The 24628-nt window shown below is 37.3% G+C and overlaps 1 pseudogene; it reads right to left on the bottom strand.

The window, feature by feature from the left end:
- Window positions 1-10817: 10817 nt before the first annotated feature.
- LOC113306915 lies at window positions 10818-24316 on the bottom strand (annotated as a pseudogene).
- Between the last annotated feature and the right edge of the window lie 312 nt (window positions 24317-24628).

Genomic DNA, 24628 nt, shown 5'->3' on the forward strand with positions numbered 1-24628 from the left:
ACCATGGAACTGTTATGGAAAATTGTTGTAAATACTGTTGCTTTGTCGCTGATTTTAAGACCCCAGAAACGACTGTCTTCAATGGCCTTTTGTTCTTCGTGTTCTTCCTTTTGCACCAGCAGAAAAAATTTCCTGCAACTCTAGATTTCGTTCTCTGTTCTTCTCTAAACTTCCCCCAACTCTCGACTTCCCTTCTATATGACCCAAACAATCTATTTATATCAAAAATACCGATTAAGTCTCTCCCAAATCTTCCAAAATCTCTTCCCCTCTCTTCACGGCCAACTTGCGGCAATTTCTTGTTTTATAATTTCTACACGTTTCTGAGCTTTCCTTTTTATTCTAAACTCTTCCTTAGATAGATACAAATCTTTGGGAAGGTTCATAGCACTTTAATCTCTCTAAAACTCCCTAAAACAGGTCACACACGTGACTTTCCATATATTTCTGTTGTGATAAAAATCCGTCGATTGAGCCCAGTCTAATCGATTTCAACACCCATATCAGATTCCTAGACCCATAAGGAGTTTATCCTATGAAAATCAGAGGTTTAATCGACCTTAAACTCCTCCAAATCACGATTTCCAAAACTGCCAGAGATTGCACCTACTTTCCCGCCATTTTTGAATTTCAAACGGAGAAGATGGTGTGCCCCTTATCCCCTGATGGGGTGTGAATAGTAGTTTCCCTGAGTTGGCCCTTATCAACTGGGTACCCCTTAGTAATTGAGGTGCCCCTTATCCAAATGAGGGGTTTCTTTAGTAATTTTCTCCCACGAGCGAAAAAACCACTTTTCGAGCCAATTTCACCGCAAAATCTTATTTTTCCAAAAACACCTACAAAGACATAAAAAGCCAAAATAAATACAAAATCGAGCACTAACAATATACATAATTGAGAACAAAATAGACAAATAAATGCGTCTATCAAATACCCCCAAACTTATTATTTGCTAGTCCTCGAGCAAATCAAATCCAGAAAATAAAATCCTAACACACTATCGCAGACATCGTCGATTGCATTTAGCGTATGCAATAAGCCTTTAAACCCCTAGGTGTCCCTAGTGGCGGAGTGTTGTCTCCGGAGGGCTTACTAGAGGTATACCCACAAAACCTTTATACTCCAGACCTTAGCTATCTACACAGAACCTTGGAAGGCACTAAAGAATCTCCTTGGTTGGCATACTTATTGACTACAGGAGGAAGTACCCTGGTGCGAAATTCCAATTGTTACACGAGTTCACTCAAGCATACTAAAATTCATATAAGTGACAGAGCTCTACTCAGATAGTCGCACTATGGACATCAATATCCGGAGTCAAAACTAATCACATGGATAGATCAAGAAGATGGATATAGAGAAAAACATAGATGGTTTTGATGTTTACTAGGTGAACGGTGTTTCTCATATCTGTCTGAAGGCCTCCGCCAAAATGAACCTATCCTAATGGACTGAGATACTAGTCTGACTAATATCAACACACTGGCATATACAAGGGTACCAGTGGTCGATAATCCTAACTCTAGGTCAACATAACTGGCATATACAAGGGCTCCAGTGGTCGACTTTATTGAATTTATTCCAGTTGGTCTGATGGTATGGTCTCAATTTCTCTCTTTTTTTTCTTTTCTTTTTTTTTTCAACTCTTTTTATTTTTTTCTAATTTCAATCACTCTAATTCACCCTAGCATTGGTAATAACTTGAATCGTGAGCCCCACCTAATCACTTAGAGAAACATAGTTTAAAAACAAAACAAAATAAAAACATAAGTGAAAAGGACTCAACGAGATATGGTGAAACTATCATGTTATTTGTAACACCTGAGCTCTGTGCTTTTATGAATACTCTTTAGATGTTGCCATCTAGTCAGATTGGTTCCTCAACTCCTACAACTAAAATGCTTCCATCCACTTAGATTGGTTAGTGCCATCCTTAATAGGCATAAATTTTTAGGCTCTGGAGTTTAATTTTGCAACTAAAAAGTTTCTCCTATACCCCCAAACTTAAATCTAACATTGTCCTCAATGTTCTAAAGATCAAATTAAAAGCATGAACAAGGAGAAATTGTTACAATTTGAAGCAAAAGAGATAAGGAAAGATATTACCGTGTTGCATGAGAATGGGTTACCTCCCAAGAAGTGCTAAGTTTAATGTCTTCAGCCAGACTAAGAAAGGATTAGTCACCTTATAAAATCATAAAGTAATAGCCGAAATATCTGTGGGTCATCAAAACCAAATAGAGCTATCACAAGTAAAAGGAATCTGCAACATGCCAAGAAAATGAACAAATAAAGCACACCCTTGTCTAGTTTCCTGTTTAAGACACTACATCTAGTTGTGGTTCAGGTTCAGGATCTATAACTGGGTCCAAATAAAATATTTTCATGGGTTGCATTTCCTCATAGGTAGATCCATTCAGGTTTAGAGTCTGGAAAAACTCAAATAAAAACTTAGAAGCACATAATAATAATGAATAATTGAGGATCCTCTAAGTCAATCAGATTTGACTCACACTGACCACATGAAGTGGTGATCTCTTACAAATGTGTCGTCTAATCTCCTAAAGTAATTAGGTTTAGTCTCAAAACTTATAAGACACATTTGAAAATCAACATTCCCACATTTGGAAGAAAAATATTTGGTGGGAAAACAAAGTCAATCTGGGTATCATAGCCTGGGTAAACCACATCAACCAGAGGATGGGTCTAATAACTGAAATTTCTTGGACATCACTAGGTTCAGGAAAACGTGTATGATAATCTTTAAAATGGTTGAGGCACATATGTCAAGTCCCAAGTGAGGGATCTCTTAATAGCTAAAGGTAAGGCACAGGAGAATGATAATCACCCCCAAACTTAGAGTTTTGGTGTCTCTAGAAGACTAGTCACAATTCCCTAATTTCAGATCATCAATCATGAAAATGGTCAATTGATTCTTCTAAGTCAGGTACATCCTCACTCATCTCGACGAGTTCATTTTCTTTTTCTAAGTCTATTGTTTCTAAATCGCTAGACTCAATATACTCGTTCCTCTAAACCATTATTAGCTTCGTAATCAAAAGGAAATACTACATCGTCTAAAACGGGGGTATCTCTAGTCAAATCCTCGTCCTTTTGAATAGGTGAATAATTATTAAAATTATTTGGATTTGAACTAGAAATAATATTATTATTAAGCTCAGTTGGAGTAGCAAATTCCTGATCACTATGCCTATTTATTTCAAATTCTTCATCAACACTATCCTCATCATAATCATTATAATAACATAAAAATGGTTGAACCTCATCTAAACAAGTAGTGTAACCAATTTTATCATCGCCATCCTGTTTATGCAAATAACTATCATCATTTTCAAGGGTATTATTGGAGACACTGTATTGAAAATTAAGATTATTTCGAGCAATTCTTTCGTTCGTCTCAGCTATCAGCTTGAGGGATTCCTCTATAGAAAGTTTTCTTTCGTCATAAACTAAGTTATTCATCTCAGCTATCCTACGTGTCGACTCTTCTAATTTCCTGAGAGACTCTTCTAATGGAGCAATATAAGAATTTTGCTCATATGAGCGGTGCATATGTGGATAGTAATTGGGCTCACCATGGTATGGACCATAATCTTCAAAAGGCTGATGTTCCCAACCACTATTCACACTATGGTCAAAGTAGTAACGTCCATTTTGAAACTCATCGGATATTCGTTGTATTGGCTATTGTAATACCAGTTCGACATTCTACTGCAGGGGTGTGAGTTGTCACACAAAATAAAACCCACTGACAGGGGATTCGTGGGTGGATAGAGTCTTGCCTCCCGTACCAGACGGGCGATGAACCGTTGAAGTCGACTCAGGCCACCGACTCCAATGTCAGTGTACGAACCCGAGGGGCCGAGACAGTATCGTAACTGTCGTCCTTCCCTGCAAACAGTTTATATTTAATTTTTGACCCTTCCTTAGGGTTTCAAAATAATAATAATGTCCAGTCCAAAAATAAAGTCCAAAAATAAAAATGTCCAAAAAGGAAAAGAAAAATTACAAAAATAAAATCCTATTTACAGTTTCTAAAAATAAACAAAATAACTATATACAAAATCTTCTTCTTCACTCCTTTCAGATTCCTCTTTTCTTTCCTTGTCTGGCGATGCTTTCCTTTTATAACTTTTCTTTCCTTGTAGCTTCGCTCCAAATCTGAAAAGAATCGAAAAATACCAAAACGCGTAAAAAAGAACAAAAATAATAAAAATAAAAATAAATAAAAAATACAAATCCGCGTCGGCGGCGCCAAAAATGATGTAGTTTTTAAGTGGTAAATAAAGTTCGTTCAACTCGGACTTGTGTAGACTCAATTTCAGACTTAATAATAGAAAACAATAAAAATAAAGAAAATATATACACAAGGTTTGTCACAATGTTGAGAGATTAATGAGACTCAGGATTCCACCAAACCTCATATCATGTGGTTCAAAAATTAATTCTTAGATAATTATAGCTCTTGTTTATTGACTCTAATTCTTTGCCAGGGTAGATTTTAAAAAGATTAACTGTAAATCACTAGCATGATGCATCAAAAGCACTTAGACCAAGCATACATCATCATACGACTTCACAACTAATTAAGAAAAATCATAAAACGATTAAATTAATGCAAAAAGTCATAAAAAGAATTAAATATAATTACCACACGCATGAAATATGGCTTTCTACGTCATCCCAGTGTTGGGGTTTAGCTCCTCATATTAATCACTTACTCAAAATACATGTTTGTTGCTCAAAAGATGATTAAAAGAGTGAAAAGTAATAACACAGACTGTTTGCAACAGTGTATCGGAGTTACAAAACAACTGTTACAATGGAACTGTTACAGAAAACTGTTGTAAATATTGTTGCTTTGTCGCTGATTTTAAGACCCCAGAAACGACTGTCTTCAATGGCCTTTTGTTCTTCGTGTTCTTCCTTGTGCACCAGCAGAAAAAATTTCCTGCAACTCTTGATTTCGTTCTCTGTTCTTCTCTAAACTTCCCACAACTCTCGACTTCCCTTCTATATGACCCAAACAATCTATTTATATCAAAAATACCGATTAAGTCTCTCCCAAATCCTCCAAAATCTCTTCCCCTGTCTTCACGGCCAACTTGCGGCAATTTCTTGTTTTAGAATTTCTACACGTTTCTGAGCTTTCCTTTTTATTCTAAACTCTTCCTTAGATAGATACAAATCTTTGGAGAGGTTCATAGCACTTTAATCTCTCTAAAACTCCATAAAACAGGTCACACACGTGACTTTCCATATATTTCTGTTGTGATAAAAATCTGTCGATTGAGCCCAGTCTAATCGATTTCAACACCCATATCAGATTCCTAGACCCATAAGGAGTCTATCCTATGAAAATCAAAGGTTTAATCGACCTCAAACTCCTCCAAATCACGATTGCCAAAACTGCCAGAGATTGCACCTACTTTCCCGCCATTTTTGAATTTCAAACGGAGAAGATGGTGTGCCCCTTATCCTCTGATGGGGTGCGAATAGTAGTTTCTCTGAGTTGGCCCTTATCAACTGGGTACCCCTTAGTAATTGAGGTGTCCCTTATCCAAATGAGGGGTTTCTTTAGTAATTTTCTCCCACGAGCGAAAAAATCACTTTTCGAGCCAATTTCACCGCAAAATCTTATTTTTCCAAAAACACCTACAAAGACATAAAAAGCCAAAATAAATACTAAATCGAGCACTAACAATATACATAATTGAGAACAAAATAGACACATAAATGCGTCTATCACTTAACTTACCAACGACAAATGATTCTCACTATATTTAATATCAACAATGTTTCTGGACAGGATGGACGAATTAACTACGACATGTTTGTGGCAATGATGAGAAAAGGAAATCCAGAAGCCAATCCAAAGAAGAGTCACGACGTAGTTATTTGATTCATTTAAACCCCTGAACATATTGCTCCTAAACAAAACAGAGAGCTAAATCTTCAGTTAACAATTCTAAAACTTGTGTTTGCCTAGTTTTGAACTTTTGATTTTCCCTCCTTGCCTATATTTCTATTTCCTTTATTACTTGATGATTTTTTCTGTTTCATAATAATGGCCTGTTGTTCATTTTATTGAGTTAACATAATGAGCAATGCCTTGTTATGTATAACTTGTAAAGTCCATAAATAGAATTCTTGTATCTTGGAAAATCCTGTAAACTAGGAATTATTTGTGCACTACGTCTATAACTGTTGTATATATAAGCACACAGTTCTGTTATAATGTAATTATCGAATTATCTGAATAATAAAAATTCTCTTCAGAACTTCTATCTTCTTCTAAACCTAAATCTAACATACCTAAGTTCGAACTTGGTATCATCCTAGTTGTGATCCTCATGTCTTCCGCAGCCTCCTCTGATTCTATAATTTCGACCGTTCTTAATTCTTCTCAATCTATGATGGCTTCTTCTCTCCTTTCTCAACCTCATCATATTATCACTGTTAAACTTGATGACACAAACTATTCCCTATGGCGTGCTCAATTTTTGCCCTATCTTCAATGTTATGATCTTGATGGTTATGTTACCGGTGCCAAACCCTGTCCTGCAGCTACGCTTGAAGACGAAAATCCATATCCGGCGTTTGCTTCATGGATGAAATAAGATAAAATACTTCTTGGATGGATTTTCTCATCTCTCACTCCTGCTGTCGTACGTCAAGTTCATCGTCTTACAACTTCTAAGGATATTTGGTCTTCTCTTGCATCACTTTTTGCTTCCAAATCTGACGCTCATATTCACCATCTCAGTGTGAACTTTGTGCTTTGAAAAAAGGGTCTCTCTCCATGAGAGCATATATTGATCGTGCTAGAAATATCGTTGACAATCTTGCTGTTGCTGACACTACTATCACCAACTCTGAACTTCGGCACTGCATTCTCGTTGGTCTTGACTCTTCTTATGATGTTATTGTTACGTCCCTTACAACTTCTATGGGCACTATGCAACTTGAAGACTTTATCACCTACTTGCTTACCTTTGAATTGCGAATGGATCAACAGACTAAGTCCCTCAATTCCCAACCTGTTGCTGCTGCCTCTTCGAGATCTTCTTAAACTGCTATAATTTTACCAAAACCTGGTATTGACTCTCGACAAGTCCTGCCTTGTCAGTTGTGTGAAAAACCTGGTCATCTCACTTCTCTCTGTTGGAAACATTTTGATCGCATTTGGCGTCCTCAACCTCCTCGTCGATCACCATCACAATTGCCATCTACTCCTCGTGCTTATGCTGTTGAAACTCAAAGATCATTTTTGTCTCCTTGGGTACCCGACAATGGAGCTACTGATCACATCACGTATGATCTTTCTAGGCTACATCCTTACTCAGAGTATACGGGTCCTAATCAAATAAAGATGGTTAATGGTTCTTCTATTCCAATCTCTCATATTGGTACCTCCATCTTAGGTACTCCTGATCGTAAGTTATACCTTAAACATACTTTGTTTGCCCCTCAAATATCTCATAATCTATTATCAGTTTCACGTCTTACTACTGATAATGATGTATTATTCGAGTTTCATCCTGATTTTTGTCTTGTGAAGGATCGATGCACGGGGAAGGTGCTTTTGCGCGGAAGTAGGGTTGGTGGTCTCTATGTTCTTGATAATTTTGCGAAAATTATTATTGGTGAACGTGCTAGTGTCCAAGAATGGCATTCTATATTAGGACATCCCATGATGCGAACTGTGCGTCATGTCATATCTAAGTTTTCTCTTCATGTTTCTAGTCAAACAATCAGTTTTTGTTCTTCTTGTCATGAACATCGAAGTCACAAGTTTCCTTTTTCTTCTAGTACTATTGTTTATCTAGATCCTCTTGATTTGATTGTCTCGGATGTTTGGGGTCCATCTCATATCATTTCAAATGATGGTTATCGATATTATATAATTTTTATTGATGCATATTCTCGATTTACATGGATGTTTCCCATCACTCATAAATCAGATGTCTACTCTATTTTTCTTGTCTTTCAAAAACATGTTGAGTATCTTTTTGATCGAAAAATTAAAATTTTTCAATCAGATAATGCAGCTGAGTATCGTAAATTAACTCCATATCTTAAACAACATGGAATTTTTCGTCGTTTCTCTTGCCCATACACATCTGAGCAAAATGGCTTAGTTGAACGTAGGCATCGTCACATACGAGAAACAGGTCAAACCCTATTGTCTATGGCCTCAGTAACATCTTCTTTTTGGTATGATGCATTTTTTACAGCATATTATTTGATGAATCGAGTACCTTCATCTGCTCTTGCGAAAACATCTCCATATGAAATATTATTTGGATCAACACCTGACTATACCTCTCTTCGAGTTTTTGTATGTCTTTGTTTTCCCCATCTGCGTCCTTATCGATCTCACAAGATGGATTCTTCTTCCTCTCCTTGTGTCTTTATTGGCTATAGTCTACAACATAAGGGTTACAAATGTCTACATGTCCCAACTGGTCGCATATATGTTGGCAGGCACGTTGTCTTCGATGAGACCACTTTTCCCTTTGCGGCACAAGCATCATCTCCAGCATCTCCTTCCTCTGAAAAGGTAACATCTTCTCTTATGCATATCATTTCCACTGTTCCAGTCAATGTTGGCCTCCACCCAACACCATAATAAGAACAATCTTTGTCAATAGAAGATATTGGTTTGGAATTACGCACTGAGTCTTCTCCACGGAAAAGTGTGCAAACGTCTGATGCGCTGCCTGATCCGGAAAATATGCAACCTGCGTCTGATGTGGCTCCAACAACCATTCAGCAAAGTGACGTCTCTACTCAGGATTCTAATGTCCCTGCCAATCAGTCCTCTACTCCTTCTCTTCCAACTCATCCAATGGTCACTCGAGCTAAAGACGGCATTTTTAAGACAAATACTTCTAAATATTCCCTTGTCTGTGATTCTCTCATTGAACCAACGTGCTTCTCTCAATCTCAGGAGGATCCAAACTGGCGTCAAGTATCTGATGATGAATACAATGCTTTGCTTAAAAATGGTACGTGGATTTATGTTCCTTATGATCCTTCTATGAATTTGGTTGGTTGTAAATGGGTTTATCGAATAAAACGTGATGCTAATGGTAAAATTGTACGATACAAAGCTCGTCTAGTTGCTAAGGGTATAATCAACAAGAAGGTGTTGATTATAGTGAAACATATAGTCTGGTTGTCAAGCCGTACACCATTCGTATCATTCTTACTATGGGTTTATCATATAATTGGAAAATAAATCAGTTGGATGTTCAAAATGCGTTCTTGCATGGAAATCTTGAGGAAGAAGTTCATATGAAACAATCACCAGGATACAGTGATCCTAATTTTCCCGACCATGTCTGTAAACTTCAAAAATCTCTTTATGGACTCAAACAAGCACCACGAGCATGGTATCATAGGCTTAGTACCTTTTTACTACAGCTGGGGTTCATTACTTCTAAATGTGATTCTTCTTTATTTATTCGTCGAGATGAACAAGGGATTATTTTCTTACTTGTTTATGTTGACGATATAATCCTGACTGGTTCAAACACTACAAGTTTAGAGTTCATTCGAACATCTGTACAACAGGAATTTACTATTAAGGATCTCGGCTCGTTATCTTATTTTCTGGGGATTGAAGCTACTCGCAATTTATCTGGTATGTTTCTTACACAAAAAAGATATGCTCATGATCTTCTTATTCGGGCTAAAATGGATGGTGTTAAACCAATCCACACTCCATTAAGTACTACTGGTGACATGTCATCTGATCGTAGTACATTGTTAAAAGATGCTACAAAATATCGCAGTATTGTAGGAGCATTACAATACTTGACGTTCACTCGTCCAGATTTATCTTATGCTGTGAATAAAGTTTGTCAATTTATGCATGCTCCAACTGAATTGCATTGGACTTTGGTTAAACGCATACTACGATATCTTAAGCAAACTTCTACATATGGAATTCTTCTCAAACCAGCGAATGCTCTGGAATTGTCCTTCTCTGCATACACTGACTCCGATTGGGCTGGTTCACTAGAAGATCGTCGTTCCACAAGTGGCTATTGTATTTATTTAGGTGGAAACATTATATCTTGGAGTGCTCGAAAACAAAAAACAATATCTCGTTCTAGCACTGAAGCTGAGTATAGGGGTCTTGCTATTGCTACTGCTGAAATTATGTGGATTAAATCTCTTCTTTCGGAACTTCAAATCTCTACTATATCTCCACCTGTTATGTGGTATGATAATCTTGGTGCAACCTATCTTACAATGAATCCAATTTTTCATGCACGTACTAAGCATATAAAAATCGATTATCATTTTGTTCGTGGTCAAGTTGCTTCTAAACAATTGGATGGTCGATTCATTTCTTCCAAGGATCAGATTGCAGATATATTCACCAAACCGCTTCCTAAAGATCGTTTTGGTTTATTGCGATCCAAGCTCACAGTTCACAATGACCTGTTACGCTTGCGGGAGGTATTGAGTTAACGTAATGAACAAGGCCTTGTTACGTATAACTTGTAAAGTCCATAAATAGAATTATTGTATCTTAAGAAATCATGTAAACTAGGAATTACCTGCGCATTACGTCTATAATTGTTGTATATATAAACACACAGTTCTGTTATAATGTAATTATCGAATTCCCTGAATAATAAAAATTCTCTTCAGAATTTCTATCTTCTTCTAAACCTAAACCTAACATACCTAAGTTCTAACTCATTTCATAAAAATTTAAACTTGAATTGAAATTCAATGCCGGCATACTAGTGACGGCATGCTCGACAAATAAAAAGCAATGCCGGAAGAACATGAGAAAAAAACTTAAAGTTCTGGTAAGTTTATAACACTTGCCGGCATTTATTCGTTCACCATCATACAACGCCGGCGGTATAGAGAATCTACCGGCATGCTCGATAGCCAAAGTTCAATGCCGGAACTAGCATGGAACACCATCATTTAAAAGTAATCAAGTCTTATTCTCTTATCTACTCCATTTACTTCTGTAGCTGCGGCACTAGCATGGAGAAGAGAGTAAAGCAGGCGAGTTCAGGCTACGCAATCACAAGTATCTTTGTTGCTGCATCCAAGACAGTCCTGAATAATATTTTATCCATAGAACTTCAGAGATGTCAGCTGCCAACCTTATCATTTTATAGTGATTGGGACGTCGGATTGAGACCAAGTTTGATTAGCAATCCGTTGTTCCCACAAATGCAAAACGATAATAATCGGATTTATCTATACATTATCCGATGAGTGCTTGATTCCAAAACTGTAAGTGGAGGAGAAAACTCTGAAACTTGCTTAAAGAATTCAATTCAAGCTCTTCAGGAACGAAAAGAAGATGCAAACTGAAAGCTGGAAAGAGGACATGCCTGTCAAGCTGAGAATGACAACAATACTGGAAAGAAAATGTATCTGCATCCTCGACATTTTTATTACAATGCCGGTATACATGTGTCGCATGCTCGATGAATAAAACTCAATGCAGGAGCCACATGAGAAAAAAATCTAAATTCTGGCTGATTTATAACACTTGTCGGCATTGTTTCGTTCACCCTCATACAATGCCGGCGATATACAAAATCTACCGGCATGCTCGGCGGCTTAATTTCAATGCCGGTACCACTATGAATACTATGCCGGTACCACTGTGAACTTTTCAAGTTTTAACCATGGGTTAATATAAAAAAATCAAATCTTCAGCTTGTTCATTTGATTTTTCCTTCAAAACTTCCTCTTCTTCTTTATAAACTAACAACTCTAATTCATTTGATTTACTAACCATTAATAAACTAATATGTAATTAGTTAACTAAACATGATCATTAATGGGGTAGATTAGGAATTAATAAAATAGACGGATACGGAGTATCTCCAATTTACTATTTAAATCCCGTTTTTATCTTTTTTCTATATCCCAAAATTAATATAAGTATCCCAAATGCCCGTTCTTGGGATACTTGAGTTTTCACTGTCACATGAAAGCTTAAAATATTTTGCAAATCTTTAAAGAGCAGCATCCAAAACCTGAAGCACCCGAATTTTCTCGAAAACCGGAACAACAATATTTGCAGAAGAAAAAAAAAGACAAGGCCTAACCAACCATATAAGTAGCGAAGGAATACACTAAGGACGACCAGGATCAACCAATTTAGAAAAAGCACGGCTAAGATAAGACAAAGGACAACCATGCAGGATTGATTAGATTTGGACCCGACCAAAGCTAAACCTTAACCTAACTTGAACCTACGTTTAGTTGCCATTGTCCCCCCTGAATACCAGCTAACTGTAAAATGGTTACGACTAGTTCTATAGCAAGGATACACCACAAAACTATAGCATGGATACACCCAAAGATTCAGGTTTATCTGTTAAAATATACAGAAAGAAAAGACTAGTTCTATAGCAAGGATACACCACAAAACTATAGCATGGATGCACCCAAAAATTCAGGCTTATCTGCTAAAATATCATTGTCACAGATACAAATCAAACCTGCTTAACCTAAGATGCAAAAATAACATCTGAAGTAAAAAAAAAAAGGGTAATTTGCGTTACCTCCCCCGGTGAAGATCATAATTTGAGTTACCTCCCCTACAGAGATCAAATTAGTGAAACCTCCTCTCGTTACGATCCGTCCAAAGGTCAGTTAGCTGAGTCACCAGCTATATACAGGTGGATGAAACCAGAAACGGGGTACTCAGATACCCAAAATACCCTCATCTTCAACACGAGATATTTTCTTAATTTCACCTGCAGCATCCTCATCAATCAATCACCGAGAGCAAGAGAAGTTCATCGATCAAATTCACAACTGTTTGATGACCCAATTTTAGCTTTATGACTCGATCAAATTCGCAACCACAACAACATTGAAATTGGTTGATTGACTAATAGGAGGAACAAATCAAAATCCAAACACAAATTCCAGACCTTAATTCTCCTAAACCAGATTAATAATCTCACTTTCCATTACTGCACGTGAAAGCAGAAGCTAGACGGGTCTCACCAGTGACCAAGCTTCTTCTCCTGTTCCGGCCATACCTGAATTACTGAGAACCACCATCACAGCTTCATTACTCTGAGTTCGAGAACAGAGCATCATTAACAGCTACGCTCCATCACTAAAACCGGAAGCAACCATTAATCATTGTTCTCTTCAATTCCCACGCATCATTCTCGTCAACAGTAGCAGCTCGAATCACCGGCATCGTGAGGATAAATCAACGGCAGCAGGGATCATCACTGCTCGTATTCAAGCTCTTCTCCTCTTTCATATTTGAAGGAGATTAAATCTCATCATTCTGTTCTGATCACCGAGTTCAGCATCACCATCAATCCAAAACGGATCTTCCCATTTTGTTCCCTGAATGAATATTTGAAGTTAGTGTTTTAGGTTTCACAAAACTTAGAGCTACAACTTAATCAAACCCTTCGTCTGATTCTTCCCATACCCGTCATCTAAAACAAAAATTACCTAAACCCACGACTTTAATTTCAAAAATCAGCAATAATGTCTTATCAATTTTGAAATTAGGGCAAGCTAGATGAGATTTAGGGATTTTAAAGAGGATGAACGATGTTGTCTAATTTGTTGTGTGCTGGAGAAGACAAAATGAGTGAATGATGCAGAATTAAAGAGGAGTTAGTTTGGTTTATTGGATTACTTCAATTATACTTGCAGAGAACAAAATGGAGTTGGTACCTGGAGGGAAGAAGGTATATCAATGGTGGTCCTGTTTTTTTTATGCAAAGGGTATTTTAGAGTGTTAAGAATGAGTATTTATATTGATTAGAAACAGGTGCACTGCACTGCATAATTTAGCCACGCGGACACTTTGTTGAGTCAACTAATTTTGAATGGACGGAATTCCTAACGAGTGGAGGTTTTGCTAATATTGTTTCTGTGGGGTAGTTACCTCAAATTATAATCTTCGTAGGGGGAGGTAATGCAAATTACCCCGGAAAAAAAAAGGAACAATCTTCCCTTCTTTTCTTCTTTTTCTTTTATTTTGGGTTTTCAATTTCTGTTTTCTTTTTCTGGGAGACCTTTTCAGACAATGATGACACACTATCACAAGAGCAAATACCACTATCCCATTAGCAGTTCAGTTGCCTCAGAAGCAGGTTTGCCATCAGTCTCGACCATGATGGATGTGAGCACCTTGTGCCTTTTTAGTGCATCTTCTTTCCTTCTGTTTGCTTCAATAATGATGAGAAGAGCAGTAATGTCAGCAGGGCTTACCCCTCCAACTCTGGTCGCTTGCCCGACAGTTTCTGGGCGGACCTGCAAGGCCAATTCCCAATAACGATTACTTATTGTTCTTCTAGTGACATAAATCTTAGGGTGCAGTATTTCAAGAATACATTAAGAATACCAATCAAGATTAAAATATAGCTCAATCTGGTTCCTTAGCTTAAGACTATAAAATTAAGCAGCTTGAATCACCCCTGCATTGCAGTACAAGCAAGAGCTAGTTTCCATTTGAAAAACTGCTCCACGGGGAACAGTGAACAACAACGAAAATTCTTCTTAGAAATATGGTCTTCTTGACATTCACCAAGTTCTCAACCAGCCACTTCAAATACGAATTTTTCTTAGCTCAACTTTTTGTTTCTTCTTTTTATTTTTTACAGAATGGAAGTTAACACGTGAAGATGAAATTAGAGGTAGTTGATGATTATGAAATCAAGCTGCTTATGCTGGAGCAGGATGGTTGTAAATTTTCACCAAGCTCGTATTTAAACTACATAAGCTAATCTTAAAATGTAACATGCTTGAAACTTTTAACTGTTGTATGAATTATAAAGCTACAGTACCTTGGTAAGTTTTTCACGTGCTTCCAAAGATAAGGTTGTCATTGCGTTGTAATCCAGATTCTCTGGAAGTGGCCTGTGTTGTTGATGAGCAACCTACAAGTTAATACAAGCAATTTTATATGCTTGAAATTTCTGGTAAAAAAACTATCCAAGATAACGAACGTGCACAACATACAGAACCACTAGATGCGAAACAGAGTGAACCACAATAACGACAACTAACCTCTCGGAGTTGAGTTCGCTGGCGTCTAATGAAACCCTCGTACTTGATATCAATCTCTACACAATCTTTCTCCATTTTTGAAAGAAGTTTGTTTCCAAAACCATGATCATCAAGAACTTTGTACGAAACATGTGGTTTCTTTAGAAGGCTCTCTAAAGTGGAGCAATCCTTTACCGGCTGACCAGACAACAGAGTAACATCAGCAGCCAAATCTCCCCCTGAAGTAGCACACAAAAATGAGAATCTTTTCTTAATTTTATGAAGAAGTAACCTTAAAATGCATCTGATGCAAGAGCATCAGTGGGATGGATATTACAGCTTCAGTGACCTGAAATTCGAACCGATTGTAGACGCTTCTTTTCCTCTGAAATTTGAGCTTGCTTGTCCTGGTACAGGTTCCAGCGTCTATCATCTATTGAGCCAATCTCCCTACCCAGCGGTGTGAGACGACTATCCGCATTATCAGCACGGAGAAGTAGCTGATACTCAGAGCGACTAAAAATAGAACAAATCATTTCAAGCACAATCCAGTTAGGTCAGTCTAGAGACGCAAAACTTCTTAGGAATATCCCAAAGTTTACATGAAATGATGAAAGAACAGGAAAATGTTATATACGTTGCGGGGAGTTTCTGCTTGGACTTTTTACATCTTAATATGTACGAGAACTTCACACTAGTTATAAAATTTTGAAAACACTAGTTATAAGATCCTAAAATTTTTGCTTGCAAAATGCTTCAGAAGGTATGGTGAACCAAATCACAAATTAAGTAAAGTGATTCCGATCATATTCCAGCATGCAGTGATCAAGACCATATGAACAGTTATTTGGAATGAGAGGGTGTATATGATCAAAATACTATCCAATATAAATCTATTTTCTAACTTCACGAAGTACTTGGCAAATATAATCCAGTTATGATGCATTATGCATGCGCTTCAAAGTTGAAATTCAGACCATGCTATACCGAGTAGAAGAGTCCATATTTGCCTACAGAAGATACAATACAAATCACAAATCCTAGTTAACCAAATGTAGAGAGGCAGGATTGCATCTAGTGAAAGATGTCATAGATCGGGGGTGGCTCAAATTCCTACAGAAACCAATACAAAGATTTGGTCCAGAAGAGACTCTTGTGTCACAACATTCTGGAAGATTAGGAGTTGTAAGGAGGCCTTTTACATTTTTTTATAAAGAACTATTGAGTGAGTGAACTTTTCTAAATTTTAGGTGTTTAACTGAGTGAAGCAAATTCACTGGGATGAGGTGTCTCCAGTTTCCAGCGTTACTATTCTAAAGACCTCTGAACATAAAGGGCTGCTAATAAGACAAATTGGCATGCTACAAGCCACACATGACGGATGTTTGTGTTTGAAACTAAAAGAATTCAGAACCAGAAGTATGAACTGAAGTCTGCATGAAGTAAGCTTATGTGTGTATTTTCAGTTATCAACACTCGACTTTAACAGCTTTACAGCAGACAACAAGGAAAAAAGATGAGAGAATGTGCAACTAACCTACGTCAATGAGAGTGAAGGAATCTTTTAAAGCTAACAACGGCAATAAGGTAGTATATCAGTTATTGAATTAAGACTAAATTGCTCGCATAACAAGAAACAATCAGGCGCTAGATAAAAGGCTGGCTAGAGTGAGGTAAGCACGGACCATAGAGAATGTGCAAGGCAGACAACGTATCAGGCTGGGGTCAGCAGGTGAACTTCCATCTACTTGGAAATCCAGTGGAAAACAACTAAATAAGTAAACAGAGTAGCAGGACTCCACTTAGCTGGCTCTAAATCAGGTAATTTCATCTTTAGTTGGTAAATCGAACACAAGAGTAAAGATGAATGCAGATTCTGATCTGAAGAACCAAATCCGAAAACACCACCGGTGCAGATTAAGATAAGTTGTCAACATTTAAGAGCATAGTCCTTTTTAGAGCGTCTGAATCTAGGATTTTAACACCTTTGATCAATTATTCCTGATTACCTGGTCAACACACGGTAAGGTTCTCTAAGGTCTTTTGTGACAAGATCATCAATCAAAGTTCCTATATAACTGCTTTCCCGCTCAAGAGTGACAAGAGGCTTTCCATCTGAATGTCGTGCTGCATTGATCCCAGAAATGATACCCTGCAAGATACGGTCACAATCCTCAACCTTTGGTAATATTGAATAAAATACAGCAAAGAGATTAAGATTTTTTAGATATGTGGACTGGGCAGAGCAAAGTAATTAAAATAATGTAAAATCTAATTAAGGTATACACAGGACACAGAAAACCTGAGGACAAAAAAAACCTGAGCAGCAGCTTCTTCATAGCCTGTGGTCCCATTAATCTGACCAGAGAAGAAAAGCCCCTCAATTTTTTTGGTCATGAGAGACCTGGTGCACTGATGAGCAGGCAAAAAATCATATTCCACAGCATACGCAGGCCTCAGCATTGAACAGCTCTCAACCCAGGTAATGTTCTTAAGAGCGGCAACTGCAACCTCTCCGGCAAACCTGTTGAGAACCCCTATTTAACGTAAAGTAATGTCACATGTGGTTCACACTGAAAAATAGAAGATCGCAAGAAAATGTTCTGAGCATAGAAATTAATCCGTAAAAAAGTAATGCTAACATTGAGTATAATATAAGATTATTTGCGCAAGCAAAGCTCTAACATTCATGTTCATTTGAGGCAGAAACATTTCCAGAATTATCTCTTCATTTGCTTGTTTAAGACTACGAATGCTTTTACCCATTCATGTAGTCAGTTTTAAAGATAATTACTCAGGTGCAGACTTCATCCAAAACTTAAGATCGAGTCAGACTGATGCACATACATGACTTCACTCAAACTCCTCCGCTTTACATCTTTTCATGATTTCAACTCCAAGTAAAACAGAATCTGATGATAAGAACGGGGGCCAAGGGGTTATAGAAAGTGCTGAATCAAAATACCTAACTTCCAAAATCTGGGAAATTGGTATTGAGCTTGGTTCATAGTACATTTTTCAAGCATTACCTCATCATCATTACTGATGTAGTAAATGTCAGAAAGAGATAATGAAATCTAGTAATTGGATTTCTATGGTGTAATTAGACTTGAGATAGTTACTAATTACCAACTGTGATTGCCTTTCATTTTCCATTTGAGGCAGCCCCGGGTTATCTGCTTTTAGTTTATTAAAATTTATTTGCCACCTAAAATACTCTGAATACCCCACCAGTCACTCCTAATTAACACAGCGAGCACCTTCTCCTTAAAATACTTCTCCTACTCTAAACCCTTAATGTCTCAATGTAAGCACTTCTGCAATTTTAGGCCCTACTCACTTCTCATAGACGATAGGAATATTAAAAATAAAATAAAATAACCCACGATACTTTTAAGAATTATAAAATACTAGTTCAACACAAATCTCACATATGAGCCAACAGGGATGCATCACATTCCTTCTAAGTTAGCATCTGGTCATACTGTAAAATATTATAAACACCAAATCTTAAAAGCTCATGATACCTGTACATAGAGTTCTGGTACATCGCGACCCTCAGGTTCCAGAAAGATTTGATGGGAATCCTTATCTTTAAATCTTACTATCTGCACACTCAAAAGAGAAAAATGCTCTCTCATGAAACTTGAAAAAACACTTCTATGGTGGTATATACATCCTTATAACCAAAAGATTCCGCATAGGAAACAAATAATCATAAATGACGAGCTATTCTTGTGGTGTATCATATCGATAAATATTTATGTCTTACATGCTTGGCAGTTCATGCTTACATGTCTAGCTAACCATACAACTATATATACATGAAACACCAATTTCAGGTTCCGCACATTGATCAAAGTATCAAAATCAAGCCAGACCGATTGGGTTGAGGTTCATTTTGCATCTAGGTCGACCTGAGTATGTAAGCAGCCCAAGTTGCAGTGATATTATGAAAAGCCAATTGACCAAATTAATTGGTAGAAAGCACAACTACAGACCAAGAAAGAAGAAGAGCACACATGATGATATAAATCATAGACATGTGGGAGTGGGGAACAAACAGAACAGACACAAAGGGGGCATCAGCCCATGCAGGAACTCTAACCGAAATTTAAATAGCATTGTAGATGAAGGCATCATCAAGATTTAGTAATAATCAGAAGTGTAATATACTCATGCGTTGTACCTTATCTTCAATAGAAGGACAGTATCTAGGTCCCTTAGCTTCTACCCACCCTCCATAAGTTGGAGTCTCATGTAAATTTTCCTCTATAAGCTGGTGAGTAGCTTTTGTTGTCCGTGTTAGATAACAGCACATCTGTTCTCTTTCAATGTGGAAATCTGGATCAAAACTAAACCAGCTAACCTGCATAAACACAGCAGTAGTTAGACATGATAGTACGGTTGATAAACACAAATATGAACAGGAATTTCTAGGTTATGCTTGTTTGGTCTATGGTCCCTCCATTATTCACCAGTTCCAACTCAAGACTCGACAGGAGCATATTGCATGAAAAACCAAATTTTGTGCAACTCAGAGTTTGTGTTGAAGACGGATCTCACTCAAACATACAAGCTATCCTGAGTTTAACTCAAAAGACAGGATTTTTTTTTCCATGGAAGTTTCCTACTATTTTACTCAATTGTAAGTGCACTCAATGCTAAATAAAACATGTGCTTAGTTACGCAATACTTCCACACTTCAAATTGAAGAAGGAGAACAGAGAAGTTGCTGGAAAGCTCTAATTTCCACATTAATATCATACTATAGCTCAGACAGTCTGTATGTCTTGGTTTGCACTACTGATATCATTTAAAATTACACCTGCCTGCTTAAGGACCTTAAAAAATAATACTTTAACAATTTCACGTATAAGGATGGATATAGACCTCTTCATCCCCATGTTGGGGTTCGAGACCAAAAAATTCAACAGTTCGACTGTCGATGCGAGCAGGTGTTCCTGTCTTCAAGCGATCAGTTTCAAACCCAAGTCGCTGCAGGTCTTCAGTAAGTCCATGAGAAGCTGACTCACCAGCTCTTCCTGCAGGCTTAGATGCTCTTCCAACCCAGATTTTACCACCCATAAACGTCCCGGTGGTGAGAACAATGGAAGGTGCATAAAATTTCATTCCGAAGAAAGTCTGAACACCTTCCACGTCGTCATTCTTGCCTAGTAAGATATCCGTTACCATGGCCTCTCTAATTGACAGATTCTGTGTGCTGATTAACAGAAGTGAAAACGACCAATTAGAAGAAGTTTTGTATGTTTAGTCGTGTGCATGTATATATTATGTCAGGGGTGATGGAACAAAACATTAACTTGTTATTATCAAGGTCTAGTTTCTTTATGTAAAAGTATAATTAATCCCCCTATATGGAACTAATGAGCTTTGCTATCAAATGGTGCGAAAACTAAAAACAATTAAGAATAATGCTCCATAGTCACCTACAATATGGTGAGACGCATATCTGATACCATAAAGTAGTTATAGATGGTATACCAGACATAACGACCATTTTGGTTCAAGCACACAAGAATACATATAATGCAACTCTTTGGTGCAGATTGATTCATTATTGATTCAGCATCCTCCTTAGTCATTGTTGTATTAATTAATCTAATTGTTTCACTGGTTCATGCAATCCCCAGTTTCAATCCAGTACTTATACATCTATAAATCAGATGTTCAAGTATGAAAATATAGTATTACGAATAGTTCACGTTAGTCTTTTCAGGCATTTTGCAGAACAAATGGGTTTAGGTACAGTAAGGATGATTTTCCAACTCACGTGAAATAATTCCTTGCAGGAACTACAGATAAACAAAGAACAATATGGCACATAAAACCATCTCTGGTCAAACCCAGAGAAACTATGATTATCTTTTCCTACTCTCCTGAAGAGGCAGCATTCTAAATTTTTGAATAACACGAGTTAATCAATGTAAAATCTAACTAGATTTCAGCTCAAATCCTTCTTATTATGGCCTTTGGGGTGCATGAAAATCACAACCCAAAAATATCGATAAACACCCAAAACATTGTTAATACAGCACAAAGAGCTTACCACAAGCACAGCATGATATGTGGTTATGAGCCAAACAAGTAACATACACTGAATAACGCAAGATAGAAAAGCAAACAAAATACACCTGCCTCTCCACAATTTTTCTCATTTCCATGGCGTATTCCCTCTTATCAGTTTGGGCCCGCAACGCCCTAACAGCAGGGCCTCTTGATAGGTTGAGAACGCGCTTCTGTAGGTAGCATCTACATATGTTCACAGGTTGTAAATTGTCATTGTTGGTATACCTTGATAACATAAGTGTAGTCGATAGTAGAAAAAAATTCAGCACTGAAGCATAAAACAAACATAATAATTTATTCAAGAGAGTATGTTGAACAGGCTGATCCTAATTTGGTTGATACATTATAACATTCATATTGTAAGCGCCAAAAATTAACGTCGGTGATTGTCTGTCTCATTCTAAACCTGCTCTCTATGAACAATGAATCATCAGATCGAACTTTCACTCTAGACTGCTGAGAGCTCACTTTTTTGGGGAGTGGGTGGATGGGGTTAAAGCAACGCTAACTCTGTCGCTCAAATACAATTTGGAAGAAAGCCACATAACAAGTGTTCCAACAATGAAATCTTAAAGGAACCCTTGTAACAAGTAACCACCCTGCATCCTCTCCCATCCCTCTTCCTCTTCGGACACAAATTAACGCTTACACCTACATCAATACTGTAGTCTGGTGCCACCTGAGTAACAAAGCACATTCTGCCATTACAGTGGCTCCTAGACATTTCTTATGATTACTTTGCATGTTTGGTAAACTGAGAAGTAGAATAATGACTAGAGAAACTCAAGAGCATGAAAAGTAAGATGTACATCTGCATTATTCTCTTTCATAGATTACCTGTCAGCAATTTTCCCAATGTCTCCACCAAGTGCATCGACCTCATGTACCAACTGCGACTTTGCAGGTCCACCTACTGCTGGGTTGCAAGGCTGTACATTACAAAAGCTACAACTATGACAACTTTACTCATTAGAAACTGAGCACAGTGAAATGTAAATTGCTGGCAGAATACCAGTGAGTTCATACAGCTTACAGAAAACCCCACAATTGTTAATATGAAACTCGATATGGAAAAGTAGGTATTGTACAGTCGCAAACAGAATCAGAAAGCAGAGCAGAATAGAGTATAAAGGCCATCTCAATTAACAATGGTCCTATTTTCCAGATTTTAGATTTACGGGATTAGTAATATAATGGTATTCAAAACATTGATCAAAAAACTGAAGGAACTTCATATGTTTAATGCAGTAGTGCACAGCAGGTTAAGAAATAATTAAATAGTATAGGACATATCTCAGAAGTGAAGAGCGGTAATCTGATAAAAGACTTGCAAAATAAGAAGACACACAATTTAAGGGAAGGAAAACATATGTTTGTAATGGGTAATACAGTTACTACATCAATGGTATCTGATGAAAAAATGAAAAGCATGGAACATATTCAAATTTCTTATAGGGTCAGCAAAACACAAAAAAAGAAAGCAGCAGTTTGAAATTATGCATGAACCGAACTCTAAATATATTACCTGCCATGCAATGCGATCTATATTTAAGGTAAGAAGAAGAGTTTTGGCCCCCAGGCGAGCAGATGCAAGAGCAGCTTCACACCCTGCATGCCCACCACCTACCACAATGACATCATATCTTTCTCCAGTTGCTTCAGCGCTATCTTTGGATTCTACATAAGATAGAAAGCGAAAGGACTCAATGACTGATTTCATGATCTTATCACCCTAAACACCTTCTTCAGGTAGACACTTTGGGTAAAAAACAAGCTAACTTATATTAAGAATACAAAATAAGTGTAAATATACAAGTATACAGCGAGCACATTCAATTGAAGATGCAGTTTATTTGATGGAACCTGGAAACACAAACCAATCAGGTGTTTCAGTTTAATGAATTTCGTGTTGTTGTAAGAAAAAAATGGCCAACCCCGTGGCATTTCTAGCTTCACAGATAACTCATTTATTTTTTCGTGTACTACGACTAAACTATCAATATTATCATCATGACTAAAGCAATGCCTGTACACAAGTAACTTTAGCAAGCTGCTCGATTGAAATTCTGTACTTAACATGAGAAAATTTTCAATCCACACTAGAGCAACCTTCTCTTTTGCATATTTGTCTAATGGATAGTTTGACAAATAATGATGCTAAAGACACATAAGAGTTGGTGTTGTGCGATGAAATCCAATGAAAGTCATATGAGATGCCCAACCATATAACTTTCGACTTCACTCAAGAAAAGGTCATATAAGATGAGCCACTATTCATTCCAAGAGGATGAGTACACAATTAAAACCAAGAGGTCGGGTGGTCTTGCACATATAGCGAAGGTGGATAACATGAAGTTATTTTTAAGTTTGGACGAAAAATAATCATCAGAAATGACAATTTTCAGTTTGAAAAGGGAGTATTGACAGACATGACACAGAAATTCTTTCCTAGCACGAAGGAGGACTTACTAAGCGTACCGCTTGCCAAAGAAATACTTCAATCGTGTCGAGGCATAATTGTGTAGCTGACTGGAATATTTTGAAAATACAAGACCAGTAGTGATTCATAGTACTAAGGGTAAAAGACCGCAAATGATAAGTAGTCAAACTTCAGATGTGTGGTGTAAGTAAGCGTAATTACCTCCATAAACTAGAAGACCCTTCAAACATACAACACAATACGATCGTGTATTTTAAATCTTTTAATACTCGTATTGAATTTAAGATTGAAATTAAGTAAACAACAGCGAAAAAGGAAATGAAAAGGTTTTTTTTTTTTCTTTTTTTACAAAATCACTAACACTGGCAGATGTAGAAGTAGAAAAAAAAAAGAGTATGAATTTATCATACCTTGTTGAGAACTCAAAGAAGAAGAAGAAGAAGCAGTGAATCCCCGAGAAGGGTTCCAATTGAATGTTAATCTGTGTCTCTGACACTGACGACTTAATTTCTGACGAAAACCAAAACCTAATCCTTGTGTGGATGGCTTGAATAGAAGTCCGCAGGAAGGATATGGAGATAGCTGTTGAGTAAAGGGGAAGGATGATAGACGAAAACGGCGCGAAATTCTGGTGATATGGAGAGCAAATGCAGTAGTCATGGAAAGAGAGAAAGGAACACCTATCGTGTTTGTGAGAGATCTTTCCAGTTGAAAGACGGGAGAGATGAGGTTGGTGTTACAATGTACAACCTCGACATTGTAAAATTTGAAGTCATGATTACATAAATAGCCTCCACTTGGTTACCAAACAAGCGGACCCAAGAAGAGTATAAGGAAACCAAGTGATAGGTTAGAAGTTCAATACCGGCTGTTGTTGCTCAAAAAAAAGAAAAAGGCATGTTTCTATGGGTGTGGCAAATTTGCCACTTAGCCAGGCCAGGTCAAGTTTCTACTAAGTGGTCGAGTCTCGACCGCTCGGTCAATACTGCGCCTTCCAGTTTTGTTTACATCGTTAGCGGCTTTTATAAAACCGGTCGGTCTAGTTTACATCGC

Source organism: Papaver somniferum, chromosome 8 (genome assembly GCF_003573695.1).
Source record: "Papaver somniferum cultivar HN1 chromosome 8, ASM357369v1, whole genome shotgun sequence".
Taxonomy (NCBI): domain Eukaryota; kingdom Viridiplantae; phylum Streptophyta; class Magnoliopsida; order Ranunculales; family Papaveraceae; genus Papaver; species Papaver somniferum.